Source organism: Sturnus vulgaris, chromosome 9 (genome assembly GCF_052056855.1).
Source record: "Sturnus vulgaris isolate bStuVul1 chromosome 9, bStuVul1.hap1, whole genome shotgun sequence".
In the NCBI taxonomy this organism is placed as follows: domain Eukaryota; kingdom Metazoa; phylum Chordata; class Aves; order Passeriformes; family Sturnidae; genus Sturnus; species Sturnus vulgaris.
In genome coordinates, this window is record NC_142251.1 from 13,368,503 (window position 1) to 13,382,053 (window position 13,551).

Genomic DNA, 13,551 nt, shown 5'->3' on the forward strand with positions numbered 1-13,551 from the left:
TTGATACCTGACTTGCCCCTGCAGAAAAGTCTATGACTTAGAAATCGTGCTTGGAGGAAGAAGATGAAATACTTGTTAAAGTTAAGTAACAGTCCCCATGCAATTTTTGTTCCTTGTCTTTGCCATGGCTATGTTATATGAGCTCACAGAACAGTAATAATATAATGTCAGTTGGCAACCTAAAATTTTAAAAAGGGAAGAAATTGCAGTATTTTCTCCAGTGAACTTGAGAGAATATAATTCCCATTACCCTTATAAGGGTAAGAGGCAAGAATTGTTTACCTGGAGGAGGATGCATATGCTATATATACATATACATGCATAGGCATACACACACACACACACAGAGAATGTGTATTTAGCTTTTCTTACCAAAATTTCATTGCCCATGATGAGTACAAACTTGATCACTGCAGAAACAGCTAGGTGAGCAAGCAGGTAGGTTGGAAGGGAGGATCCACAGGCATCCCGTTTTCAAGAGAGTTTGTTCCATATTTCCTCCATAGAGTCAAAAGTTTGTTTTACCTGTCCAGTGAGTAAAGTGTAACCCGGTCCCTCCTTTCTCAAGGGAGGAAGAGATGGTCAACAAAGAGGTGTCCAAAAGTTAAATATTGAGCCTGCCAGAAAAATGTGCAGGACTTCCCAAAGTCCACCTGCCAGCCCCAAAAATACATCTGTAAGTGGCAAGTTCATGTCATGTGGCAAGTTTTTATGTGAACCTTGCAGGACAGACAGACCGAGAAACACTGGAGAGTACTGAGGTAACAAGGGACAGACTAGGACCTTATAGAAGACTTCTTAAAAGTACAAGATGTGGTTTACAGTCAGAACATTTGGGCTTAATTTATTTAGAAATTACATTAATGATTGTGAAAAAACAAATATAGCATGAAATTTCTGGGCATCTTCTTTGTGGTGTTTGCTATGGATGCTTTCTCTAACCTTGCAATCTCTTCACCAGGCTTCCCTCTATCCACCACAAAGAAACCACCAAAAATGTATCATAAAACCTGTTTAATTTCATACAAAAGATTATACTAAATGTGCTTTTAATGCAATGATGTCAGTGGTGGATGATAACATGTATTAGGTAGCGCAAACTGCTGATTATCTGTCAGGATAAATCTGTTTATTTCAGAAATAGCAGTCTGACAACCCCCTGTTGTTAATCATGAAAGTACATGCTAATGCCAGGTACTGTTTGGTTGGAGCCTCTCAGAGGAATGTGTTTCTTAGATTTGCGCTTTGACAGTCTTTACACTGAGTTTTGCAAATTTTCTGTATATTTTTTTTCACATATTTTTTAATACAAGGCTAGAACAAAGCTGCTGATCTACAACTTAGGTTTGCAGCAATTCAGAGGAAGGAATGACTTGTGAAAAGAGAGAATAGATTATAGGATTACACAGTGGTTCTGACCGTGCCCATTGTGCATTCATCTGTAGTAATTTCAGTGCAGACCCATTAGTGATGAGCAGAAAAAAAAGCAAAATGAAAGTTAGGGAGTTCTTTTTTTCCCCCAGAGTCACTCCTCTTAAATTTGTTTATTTCTTTTTCAGCATTTACAGCAATTCCTAATTATATCCTGAACTAAAAAGACCATCTCCATATGATGCTCATACCATTCCTTCTTAATGAGGTAAATGGCAAAGTGAACCAGACAGCTTTTATAATATTATGAATTTGACCCAGATTTTGTGTTGTAGAAAATTACTATTATGCATTTTGAGTGAAACATAAATGAAATACTGAGGTACAGTTTGTCAAACCTTAGGTGAAAAGGTGTTTTATCTGACTTTATTGCATTTTGATCATTTCATGAATGCCATAAAAAGCTGAATAGCATAATAAAAATTGATATTTATATTGACATTTCAGGATTCTAAATAGAAGCAGAAAAAAATCTAAACAGTCCTCAGTATCTCTGCAGCTGTTCCTCCAAAACCATCTGAGTTCTGACTAATTCACTTTTTCTCTCCATATACCCTCAATTGGTGCTAATATAAACATCTCTCTCTAAAGCAATTTCTCCCTGGAAGATTATGCACATCTTCATCTTAATTCAGAATTTACATGTGTACTTTGCATATTTTTGCATCAGTATGTGTGTTTTAAATTAGATAAAGGTCACTGTCATTCATAATCAAGAAGAAGGTGCATAAAAGGTCAGGATTCAATAAAAAAACTGATTAGATGTAGAGGTTTGTTCATATGATTCAGTATATCATTGGATAAGTGGAAATCATGAGTCAACAAATTAACCTTGGTATAATGGGTTACTTGCTTCATTAGGATCAGAAATGAGATTCACAAGTTTTTTTTCAATATACTCCTTGTTTATCGCCATAATAAGAAATACTATGATATTAGTAGTTACATAACTGAGTATTTTTATAATTTAATTTGGCTTAGAATGTGACACAAATGACAATTTTAATGTTAAAAAAAAGGAACTGAGGCACCAAACACATTTGCTATGCATATATATATCGATGGAATAAAAATTATCCACTGTAAAAATAGAGAAGTCAATTTAAAATAATGGTTTGTATGTTTCACATAGGCTTTAGCTTGAGCACATAAAATAATCTGTGATGAGTCAGGCTTTAAAATCTAGTGTCAGGAGAAGGTCCAGATGCAATGAGCCTGAGCTGAGGGCGAGGATAAGCCTGTGCCCCACATGTTGATTCTGCCACAAACTTTCCATATGTTCTTGGGTTAATCACCAGCATTGACCCTACGGCCACTCACATCTGCAAAAAATAGTAACAGGGCTTATATTCCTGTGTCTGCAGACATGGGGTGACCAGGAGGGCTAAGATTTTAGGATTTCCACCCCTGCTATATTTGTTACACCATATTCCTGGTCATCTTCTGCAGTCAAACTGGCAGAGCTGGGAATCTGCACTAAAACACATTTGAGGATTCTTCACAAATATTCCCCAGCATAGACAAGAAATATCAGAAGTAAAAGACCCTACTTACAAAAAACAATCTGGCCTAGGAAAGACAGCATCACTTATACAAAATGATAATGGTATATTCTCAACCTTGGACTGTATAAACTTGGTGCAATTTTTAGGACTCCACCATAAGCTTTTCCAAACAGGATTTCTTTAGCCTGGTCTTTTAGACTGGGGGGTTGGTTTTGGAGTGTTTTTTCTTTTTGTCTGGAAATTATTGCAACTATTTCAAGCTCTGCCATAGCAGAATGGTCTATTAGAAAGTCAACATTACAATTAAAATAGTTATACATGTCAATGTTTCAGACATTGTGTATTTCTGTGAGCTTTCTTCACGTCTGTGTAGAATAAATATCAAGTTACTACTTGTTCATTTTTTTCCCCTTGGGCAGCATTCTGTACCTATTAAATCCTAAGTATGAAAGAAAATTAGACTTGCCTGTTACCACTATAAACTTACACCCAATGGTTTTTAAATAACATGTATGTAATCTCCCCTCTGTAAACACAGAGAGTTGGAGTTGCTCATAATTAAAGCTGCAAGCATCATAAGACAAGCTGGCTCTTTTCTGACGTTCTTATGCCTTATTCTCTCACAAAATTCAGTGGAAATACACTGAACCATAGAGAACTTTATTTACAATATTGTTTACATTTTATGCAATTTTAGCACAGCCATAGCTTTACTGTTATTTCACCCCTTGAAAGTCAGCTGTGTATGAGTAGGACTTTCAGCTAGGGCTCAGTATGTGAGATAGTAGGATCTGCTCCTGATCATTGAAAGGATGAAACAATTCTTTGTAATTATCTGGATTAGTTTACTGCATCTCCCAGCTTCCATTACTTCTCCTTCATAGGTTTCTAAACTGGAGGTATTTGACTACTTCCTACCTTACAGAGTTCTACTGTGGAAAAACTCCTGAAATATGCTGACTAAGGCACAGAATCAATGTGAAGTTTGTACCTCCATAAGGGGGTACATAAATTATGAGTGCACTCTTGAAGGAAATCCCCCCATCCTCCCAAAACACTGAGCTACAGCCCAGAGACAAGATAGCCTTGTTGTTTCTGGATATCACTGAGCTAGAGGATGTTTCAGGAATGCCTCTGGTGGGACCTGAGCAGTCATGGGCATTCAAACCACAGGAACAAGCCACAGCTAGCCCAAATTCAAACACATAACATGTATGTTGGGTTCTTAGTGTTTGGTGATTCACATTACAAACTGACTTCTGTTGAGTGGCAGTGCTAAGGTACAAATATATCCTGAGAAATATTTACGTAGAGAGCTGGCACTAGACAGAATTCACCAGCTCCACCCTTTATTTCAATATTAGGAACTCACTACATGTTCAAGTCATTTGTTCTTGCTGCAGACCTAACACAGAAGAGAACTTTGGCTGCTTCATCAAACCTAGGAAATCATATGGATGAAGGAACACTCATTCTGTAATGTGACCATATCCCGTGGCTGTCAGCTGATGAGGAAGATGCTCCTCATAGTGTCCCTTCTCAGCAATATCTGCACAGTAACAACTAGAATTGAGATAAATTCCTCATGGTCTGCTGAAGCTGAGGAAGTGACCTTGGGACACTGGACAGGATGATCTGGTGCATAACTTCTAAAAAAGTATAAACAAAGCTGAGCCACAGGAGTTGTGTAGCCACAGTTATTCCAGTCAGTTTTGTGTAACATGGTAGGAGGTAACGTACAAGCAGGTGAGAAGAAGAGTTTATGTAAAATGACCAGACTTCTTCAGTGTCCTCTCCATAAGACAATATGGCCTCAGCTATTTTTTTAAATTAGGCTGCTCTGGGAAGAAGGGAAGGTTCTCTTGTCCTTGCAATATCTGGACTATGGTGCAGTATTCCCTGCCCACTCCAACTTCCTTTAGCTGCACAGATCTACCATATTGTGATTTTCTTAGTCAATTTTTTCTCTGCTGGAATCTCTGTGAAAACAAGGTGTTGAAAATCAAGAATCTCCTAGGTCTAATACTGGTTTATAAGGTACCTTCGGAAAAGTCACCTAGGCGAATTTTTCCAAACTTAAAGTTGCAAATTTAAATTTCATGTTTAAGCATCCAAATTAGTGGTCTGATTTTAATGTGTGCTGACACTCACATTTTCAATTGACTTCAAAGGGAGTTGTGAGTTCTCAGAAGTCTAAACCTATGAAAATCAAGCCAGTTAGAGACTCAAACTTGAAAGGTTTCTTCCATACCATTATTGTTATTTGCATTACTTTAGTAGCTTGACACCCCAGTTACAGGACAAAAGTGCTAGGCACTATATTTTATAGCTCTTTTTTTTTATTATTTTGCTATATGTAAAACCTGACATACAAGGATGTTGTGATGATTGTTTTGCTAATATTTGTATACAGCTTTGAAAAATAAATGTTCTGTAAACACAGATTATATATTCATGGATAAAAAACACAGATTATAATTATTCATTCCTTTTTGAAACAAGTTTCATGGATTTTGAACTTGTCCTTAAGAAACAGACCTGACTGCATGCAGAATACATAAAATAAAATAGAGGGGCCAAATTAATCATTTGCTGTTAAAATATATGCCATACCTATAATAGTTTGAACAGTAAAGAGAAATTAAATACTCATACTCTGTTCAATTTAAACAGAAATCCACACCATTTAACAACTCCTACATAATCCTCAAAGAAATTAAGTAGGATGATGAACCACAAAGCTTTCCTTAGAAACTTTTGTCTTATCCATACCTCTTTATTTTAGTTAAGCTGATCCTTACTACAAAATAGTAGACTCTTTGTAACTGGGACCTATGCAAAGCTTTCTTTTTTTCCCCTGTGGATTCAATAACTAATCTGCTTGGAACACCTTTGATTTTGACAAAATGTTTTGTTTAAAAGAAAGGTTTTGCTCACAAATATTTAAGAAATTTTCCAAAGCCCATTTTTAGTTTAGAACTTTAAAATATGAGGTGTTCTTTGAATCAGTTTCCCTCCTCTGAAAAGCTAATGACTTCAGTAGCTGTGTCCCCATTGACTTGAGTGACACAGCAGAGCCTCTGTGTGTGAGCAAATACAACCACGATCTGAGGTTTTAAAAGGCTAAATGCAATATGTATAATCCACAAGATCCCTAGTTTTAGATCAAAACAGAGTGCAAACATTTCTCAAGAAAAGGAAAACAGGATTTCTATAACAGAGTTTTACTGTTGGTGGTTTTGCCCATGGCTATGACACCTCAACACAGGCACATTCCAGTGCAATCAGATCAGAAGTGCAGTATAAATATATGCAAAAGTGCACATTGGTGGTTTCTATTTAAATAAGACAGGTGGTTTAAAACCAGATCCTAACTGATTAATAAGTTTGTTCATGCAGACTTTCATTCAGGCATCAGAAATAAGTGCTCTGTCTGGTTGATAAATATCCAGGCTAAATACAAATGTTGTTATTTGTCAAATAGTAACTGTTTTAATGGGCAATTCTTCATGATCTTTAACAGCTATAAATTGATCTCCAGGACTCAGATGTCACAGAATAGTCCCTGTATTTCTCAAAGAATCCCCTTAAAGAATCCAACTTAAGGGAAAGCTAAGCACCAAAAAAAAGAAATGCTTTAATTTACTCCAGGGACAGAGTATATTAGGCATAGTAATGAGGATTTTACAAACAAGCAGCAAGTAAGGGATATTATTTTTCTACAAAGCAGATAATATAGTAATGAATCTAGACAGTCGCTGTCTATCTTCCAATACTTAGGATTTTAATAAAAGTAATCATCATGAATTCTATTTAGACTTTCAGACCTTTACATCTTGAACCATTTAAAACATTGATACATGATTTTAATCTGTATGGTGTAAACTTATTGATTTTTTTGCTTGTAAACTGCACACTCTTCAGATAGATCAATTTTCACATTTACCATACCTAATTATTTTCTGTTTCCTTTTGACTTTAAAAGGCATAGATTATTGAGGGGCCCCTTTCTTTAACTGACAGTTTCATGACAGCTAATACAAATAGTAAAATAAAGCCTCAAGAAGAAATAAGTTGTATTGAATAAAAGGTTTAGCACAAGTATTTATGTCCTGTGAGTACAAAGAACTGTGCATGTTTCCTTTATCTTGTAGTATCAGGTAGCAGCATTAACAGTATTTTCTCTATTTCATACATAAAGTTCCATGTGATTACAAACCTGAGCCTGGGTAGTTGAATGAACTCTGCCCAAAAATGAAAAGAAAGACATATGCTCCTGAAAAAGGACCCATACCCATATCTTCTGGGAGATCTGGGAAAGTCACTGTTTTGGAAGCTGCACAGAGAGATAAATGTGATAACAAAGGCTTACAATTCTAGCAGGTTCCCCTAGAATAGTACTTCAAAAATGTGAGGTGTGAAAGAAAGGCAATCTGTGCCAGATACTGATTAAATTTCAGTCATCTATCCAAAGCAGTCCCTAGCTGCTTGTAAAATGCTCCATGTAATTACAGCAACTACAGTTTTTAAAGCAATTTACACATTAGCCTTTAACTTGGGTTTCTTTTTGTGGGTGCATTTCTTCTTTGGAATCAATATCCTTAAAATATACGTAAATAAGTTATATGACTTTACAGCCATATCGACTTAAAAAATTCCATCTCTAGTATTTGCTTCACAGCATTCTTGGCTTTTGAAAAAGCTTAACTGTAATAAAATATCACACTCTGGATGTTTAGCTAACATTGTTCAGTGACCCCAGCTGTAAGTCATAACCATATTTAAAACTGTTAAGGAGTTAGAAATTGATGCAAAATCAAACCAGGATATATTAGAAGGCTGCCAGGATAAAATAATATTAAACTTTGTCCTTTGCTAGTTACACAGGTGCAAATATCAAACTTGGAAAATCCTTTCAAAACTTTGTGCGTCCTAATCTTCCAAATCTTCTCCAAGTCTTTGGGCATGGAAGACTTTGCTAATGCAGGAGCCACTTACATAGTTACAGGATGAACACTGGCCAAGTAAAAGAGGTCTGGCTCATAGCTGTGGTATTCCAATTTTAAATTAATGTGTGAATTTTGGAAGGAAACTAAACTGACTATTTCATTAAAATTCTACTGGCTAAAAACAGAAGAAATGCAAGGAGTGAATTAAACTCCTCACAGTCAGTAAAACTGTTCCCACCAGAGCTGCACAGTGCAGCTGCAGGTAGCTTTACACTTTTGTTGTTGTTGTTTTATTCCGTTTGCTCAAGGTGCCTTTTGTATGTACCAAGCACAAAAAAGCTCCCCAGTTATTCTGCCCCTCTTTGTTACCAAGGCTATTATCCTAACTGGGGCTAATAATATGAAGCACATTTATGTTTGTGTAGGAAAACTAGGGTCACTAGAGATAATCCAAAAAGTTGTTCCACAAGGGATTATCTAGGATGCTGTTTTCCAAAACTGTCACATATCAGAAAAAGGGCAAAGCACTTGTAACTCTTGTGATTGATCCTCTGTCAAGTCATGATTGCTGTCACCAGCAGGTTACATTCTTTCAGCAAAGCAGTAGACACTGCTGAATTTTTAGCTAAACTGTTTAGGCTTCCAGTGTCATATTCCTTCCCTTACCTCTTTCCATACTTCATTCTCTCACATTAGAAGAGATAAATTTATAACTGAAAAGAGAAGATGACATGGCGTACATTACAATATCTTAAAATTAGTGCTCCCCTCCCAGTAATATATTTAGGCCTGAAGAGTCTACATAATTTGGCTTATAGGCCCTGAAATCCCACAACTGAAGCATATAATTTGCTTAAGGTGAGAGGGTACGGAATGATTCATCTGATAAAAGTTAAATACAGGCCTTAGTGTCCTATTAGACAAAACCACAGGTTTACAATTCTTGTGAAATTACAGATGTTTTTCAACCTGGTTTTGAAATTAAATGCCTGTATATGGCTCTGTCCAAAGACTCTGAAGCCACTCTTGTACCATCGAACATCATTGTTTTGTAAGGCTGTGGTCAAGAATGTAAAGTGCTCTCTATCTATCCAGAGCACTTTCTGTGTTTTTATTCCCTGTTGTCTTTCAGTATTTGAAAGTGTTCAGTGGATACATACATAGTTCTCAGATATTTTTTTAAAGAATGTCAGAGATTTTATTGATTTTTCCAGTGAATCCTGACATTTGTAATTTATTTGCATTAATTTACTGTAATTAACATCTTGGTTTTTTTCAAAGGCATTTACTGTCAAATATATCTTTTAGTAAACCAGGTAGAAATCCACCTGCTTTCCTATAAACATATTAAGGAGCAAGTAAGATTTTTAATTACGCATTCACTTTTTGTTTTTTAAAGTTTCCATTATCTTTGGGTTAACTATTAACTTTTCTAATAGTTTCTCCACGAAGTACTAGTCTTTAAAAAACTATCTCAGGGAGCCTCATTGGGCCAGACTTTAGCTTGCCTTGCATAAAAGGTGATGGTCTGTCTGCTTTGACTTAGACTTCATGGGAAAGCATTCCTGAGCACGCAATGGAAAAAGGCTTTTTCCCCAGTGGTCTGTCACCTTCCTCCACCAGAAGCTGCCATCCTCCAAGCTCTGTTTGTGGAGGAGTTTGTGTACACATTCCTTTGCATTACAGACAAAATGAACTGGGAAAGCTTAATGGACTGTTGAAGGTGAGTATGAGCTAACCCAGCTCATTTTGCCTGAAATGGATTGAGAAGCACTCACATGACCTCCTTCCTCTCTCAGAGCCCTGGGGTAGTTGCTTCCCTTGATGGAAAACAGCACCAACCAATTCAGTGAGGTCTTGAAGAAGGCTTTTGTCTGTGTCCTGAAAAGCAGGTTCATAACTTACCTTACCTTTTCTCCAGCCTTTAGAGAAAGACTTATATCAACTGTAAATGAGAAGCTGACTTTTAGGGGAAGCTAAGCAACCAGCAATGAATTACAAGTAGGCAACACAGGTTTTTTCAAAGCTATGGCCATAGCCTCTATTGGTCATTTCAATTACTGAATGTCTAGGGGCAAAATGTCCAGGCCAAATTTAGCAAAGTCTGTAACAGCAGTAGTAAAATGCTGTCTCTGGAAAATTCCCTCTTCTCTAGATGGTGGTTCATTTTTAAAAATTACTGTCTAAGTGACAGTCTTCTATTATCTTTAGCAAAGAAACTTCTGGAGGTGAAAGGCTCTTTAAACAGCCCTATTTTGGGCTCCCAATTTTTAACCCATCTTCCTTCTTTTAAATAACATGCAGAAAGCTTAATAACCTAAAACGTCCACATAAATATTCCAAAATAGTCTCATGTTTTCCATACACATTGATGTAGCTGATATCTCCTTTATTTCATACATTTGTAAAGCAACTGATTCATCTCTGCTACTCTTTTGCCCTCTAATATAATGTTTGAATAAGGAATCGTTACAGTTCTCATTAGGTTTGTTGTGGGGTTTCATAATGAATTCCTTTTCACAAGCTGGAGAGTCTTTTGATTTTTGCTTGCATATTCATAGAAGAACTATGTCATAAACAAAGTCTAAATCTGGCACCACTCTCTTGCTAAGCCATGCTAAGACTGTGTTGTATCTTTCTCCACTTTCCTTCATAAAGAAAACAATGTCAACGCCAAGCATGGAAGGTGAAGAAGATTGCTATTTAAAGGATAATTTTCTGGCACATGAAGCACCATTGGAGGCACACCATAAACAAAAAGAACGTGCATTGCTTTTCTTCCACAGGTCAAAATTCTGCCTTGGTCTATCCCAACAGAAAGAACAATACATTTCTGTGAAAGATTTTTCAGGGAAGCACAGCTGCTCAGTAGAAATGAATCTCTTGCCATATTTACATATGTAGAGATACGTAAAATATATACATATTTCAGAGCTCTTTTTTAACCTACACTCCCCCTCTAACATAACTGCTCCCATGAATCAATGAGCTTTATCCTGTCAACATGAAAAGAAAAGCATATATTGATAGATAATCTACATGAATACACTGGTCAAGCAGTGGATTTGAGCTTAACTGATATGTTTCATTTAATGGCAAGTATATTTACTTAGGGCAGCAAAAAAATTCTGTATCTACTAATGATGTGGAACTGAATTCTTTATCTTCCCTGCTGCTAGCTTGCTTTTAAGGCAGAACTGGGCATATCTATGACAACTAAATAGGTATTTTGTAAATTGTATTTAGATACCTTTAAGGAGAGGTCCAAACCACATATAGTATAAGCATTGCCAGAAATTTTATCGAGCTTGGCTGGAAAAACAACCTAATGTTACATTCTTCTTGCCAATCAGCACAACAGCATTTTTATTTTTTTCTCTACGCTCAGCTAATAGGCCAGTATTACTGACAGAATTCTGACTCAGAGTTGCTGTTCTCTTTTAAGGCCTTTTTAGGGTACTTACAGAAATGTCAACAATAATACATAAAATCACTGTCATGTGAAATAATTGATTAGCTGATCAGTTTCCTATTCTATTTCTTTAATACATTTTCACCAAGAATAATGATTATATTTATAGAAATATAATAATTTTCCATGCTAAAGCAAAATGGTATTTGACATTAACAAAAGGTCAGGTGTCATACTGTAAACCACAATGAGTATTGCTTTTAAAGATTATTGAATTAAGAGGTACATGTATTTGACAAAGTATAGAATTCCAATAACTGCCATAGTATCAGTGCCCTTTTACATGCCATGGATTTATTGACATTTCCTAACTGTAAAAATGCAAAGTAGTTTGCATGTAATAGGCACTGTCAATTTTTAAAATAAAAATGTCTCATTCAGAAACATGTTCATTTTCCTTCTGATTTTGCATGCACACATTTGAACACTCAAATATCTGTGTATCCCATTGTGATTGTGGCTCATAGGGACAAATATATGTTCACTTTTGGAAGGCACTTTTGCATTGTGCATCCTCATGCAATAATAAATCATACCTTTTCTTTTGCTTGAAACAATAGTGTCACTGCTCTGCAAACGTGACCCAAGACTTTTCCGGGGAGTTAGTTAAAATGAGTGTGAGGACAGCATCAGAGCCTGTCCGTGGTATTTGCCCACACCACAGATCTGTCACAGTTTGGTGTGACTGACGGGCCTTAACTGAAGTCCCAGGTCTTTTAAGGGTCAGAATCACTGCTGGAATTATGCCAAAGGCTGTCTAGAGAAAACACCAGAGTTTCAAGAACTGCCAGGGTGTTTCAAGCTGTGAGGGCAAATTAGCTAAAAAGGATTTTTAACATTGATAGGTTTGAATAATAATACTTTGTAAATGTAGCACCTTTTATGTGTTCCTGCAGTTAATAATAATAGAAAAGCCATAGAGAATGAGCCTTCTATTCCACAAAGCTGTGCCACGTTACTATAACACTCTTACAAGGATAAACTATTTATTAACAAAATTAGTTCAGTTTCACTTTAAAAGGATATCATACATTTCAGCTCATTGTATTTTCAAACAACTTTTCCGGTAGTATCAAATTAGTTTCTTAAAACAGGAGGTTTTGAGGTTTTTCTTGTTTGTTGTTGCTGTGATATTTCTTTTAAATTTGCAATAGATTTTTTTATATTTAGCAATATTCTCAGATTGGCCAGTTCCATGTTCAATGATTAAGAGAGAGATTTTGACCTAAAAATCTGCCTTTTCAATAGATTCTTGTATGTAGCATGAAGATTTAATGGAAGGTGGTTATCTAGCAGCTTTTCATTAGTCGTCATCCACTTGTCGTCAGCAAATGTGTCATTCAGGGTACCCTTAATTCTTCCTTTCTGGACCCTTTAAGCTTCTAGTCTCCCACACTTCTTCTGCTACCTACAGGGTTGTTCTCTGGTCTTTTTTCTTCAAACTCACATCAGCTGTTATACCCAGAAAATAAAGTTTTGATTATAAAGGAGCAGTTAAAATTAAAAAAAAAACCCCACAAACCTAACCTACAGTGCTTTTCTGTAAATAAGTTGACAAAAATCCCCAAACAATCAAATAAAACCAAACAAAACCCAAAGAAAAAATCTGGATGCATTGTAGCATCTAATAGGTTGTGCACAGTACCTCAAGTTTTGGTATAAGAATTGCCATGGTGGATAGACTGAAAGCTTGCTTGCACTGAACAGTAGCACTAAGATTGTCACATATATTTCCAAGTTAGAACTCACTTTTCAAACATGGGTGCCTTGATACTACTGCCAAATCTTGGATTTGGTCTATTAAATCAGCACTTAGGCAAATAAAACAGTCATTTGAGTGATAATTTCAACAGACTAATGAGATATTCAGATGTCAGCAATTGAAAAATACACATTGGCCTTTTGAATTTAAGCCAAGAGAGGCTTTGAGTTATATTAGGAAGGTTTAAGACTTTATAGCAGGATCAAAATAATTTCTGAATTTATCTTAATCTTTCTGGGAGAGAGGCAGATGGGATTAAAGTTCTTTATGAAGTCTTCACTAGTTTTAGATATAAAACTTTTCTTTGTCATCTTATTATTAATTAGTTGTATTTTGGTTCATATGCAGGTCAAAAAGCATCCTTATTCAGACATCCTCACTTTCATTCTCATTCTATACAGTTCTCATCACGACACTGTTCCTGTACAGGTA

At 36.0% G+C, this 13,551-nt stretch overlaps 1 protein-coding gene and 1 long non-coding RNA gene across 28 annotated transcripts in view; one reads left to right on the forward strand and one right to left on the reverse strand.

The window, feature by feature from the left end:
- The window catches only part of LOC148222817 (uncharacterized), a 99,604-nt gene that overhangs the window by 76,493 nt on the left and 9,560 nt on the right, over positions 1-13,551 (reverse strand). The window lies entirely within an intron of this gene.
- Positions 1-13,551, forward strand: part of ADGRL2 (adhesion G protein-coupled receptor L2) — a 384,989-nt gene that overhangs the window by 4,836 nt on the left and 366,602 nt on the right. For 23 of the 25 annotated variants that reach the window (XM_088169882.1, XM_088169887.1, XM_088169883.1 and 20 more), the window contains exon 2: positions 1,560-1,639. The exons of the other annotated variants lie outside the window; for them this stretch is intronic. The gene's annotated coding sequence lies outside the window, so the exon portion shown is untranslated. The remainder of the gene's footprint in view (positions 1-1,559; positions 1,640-13,551) is intronic. 25 annotated transcript variants of the gene reach the window in all.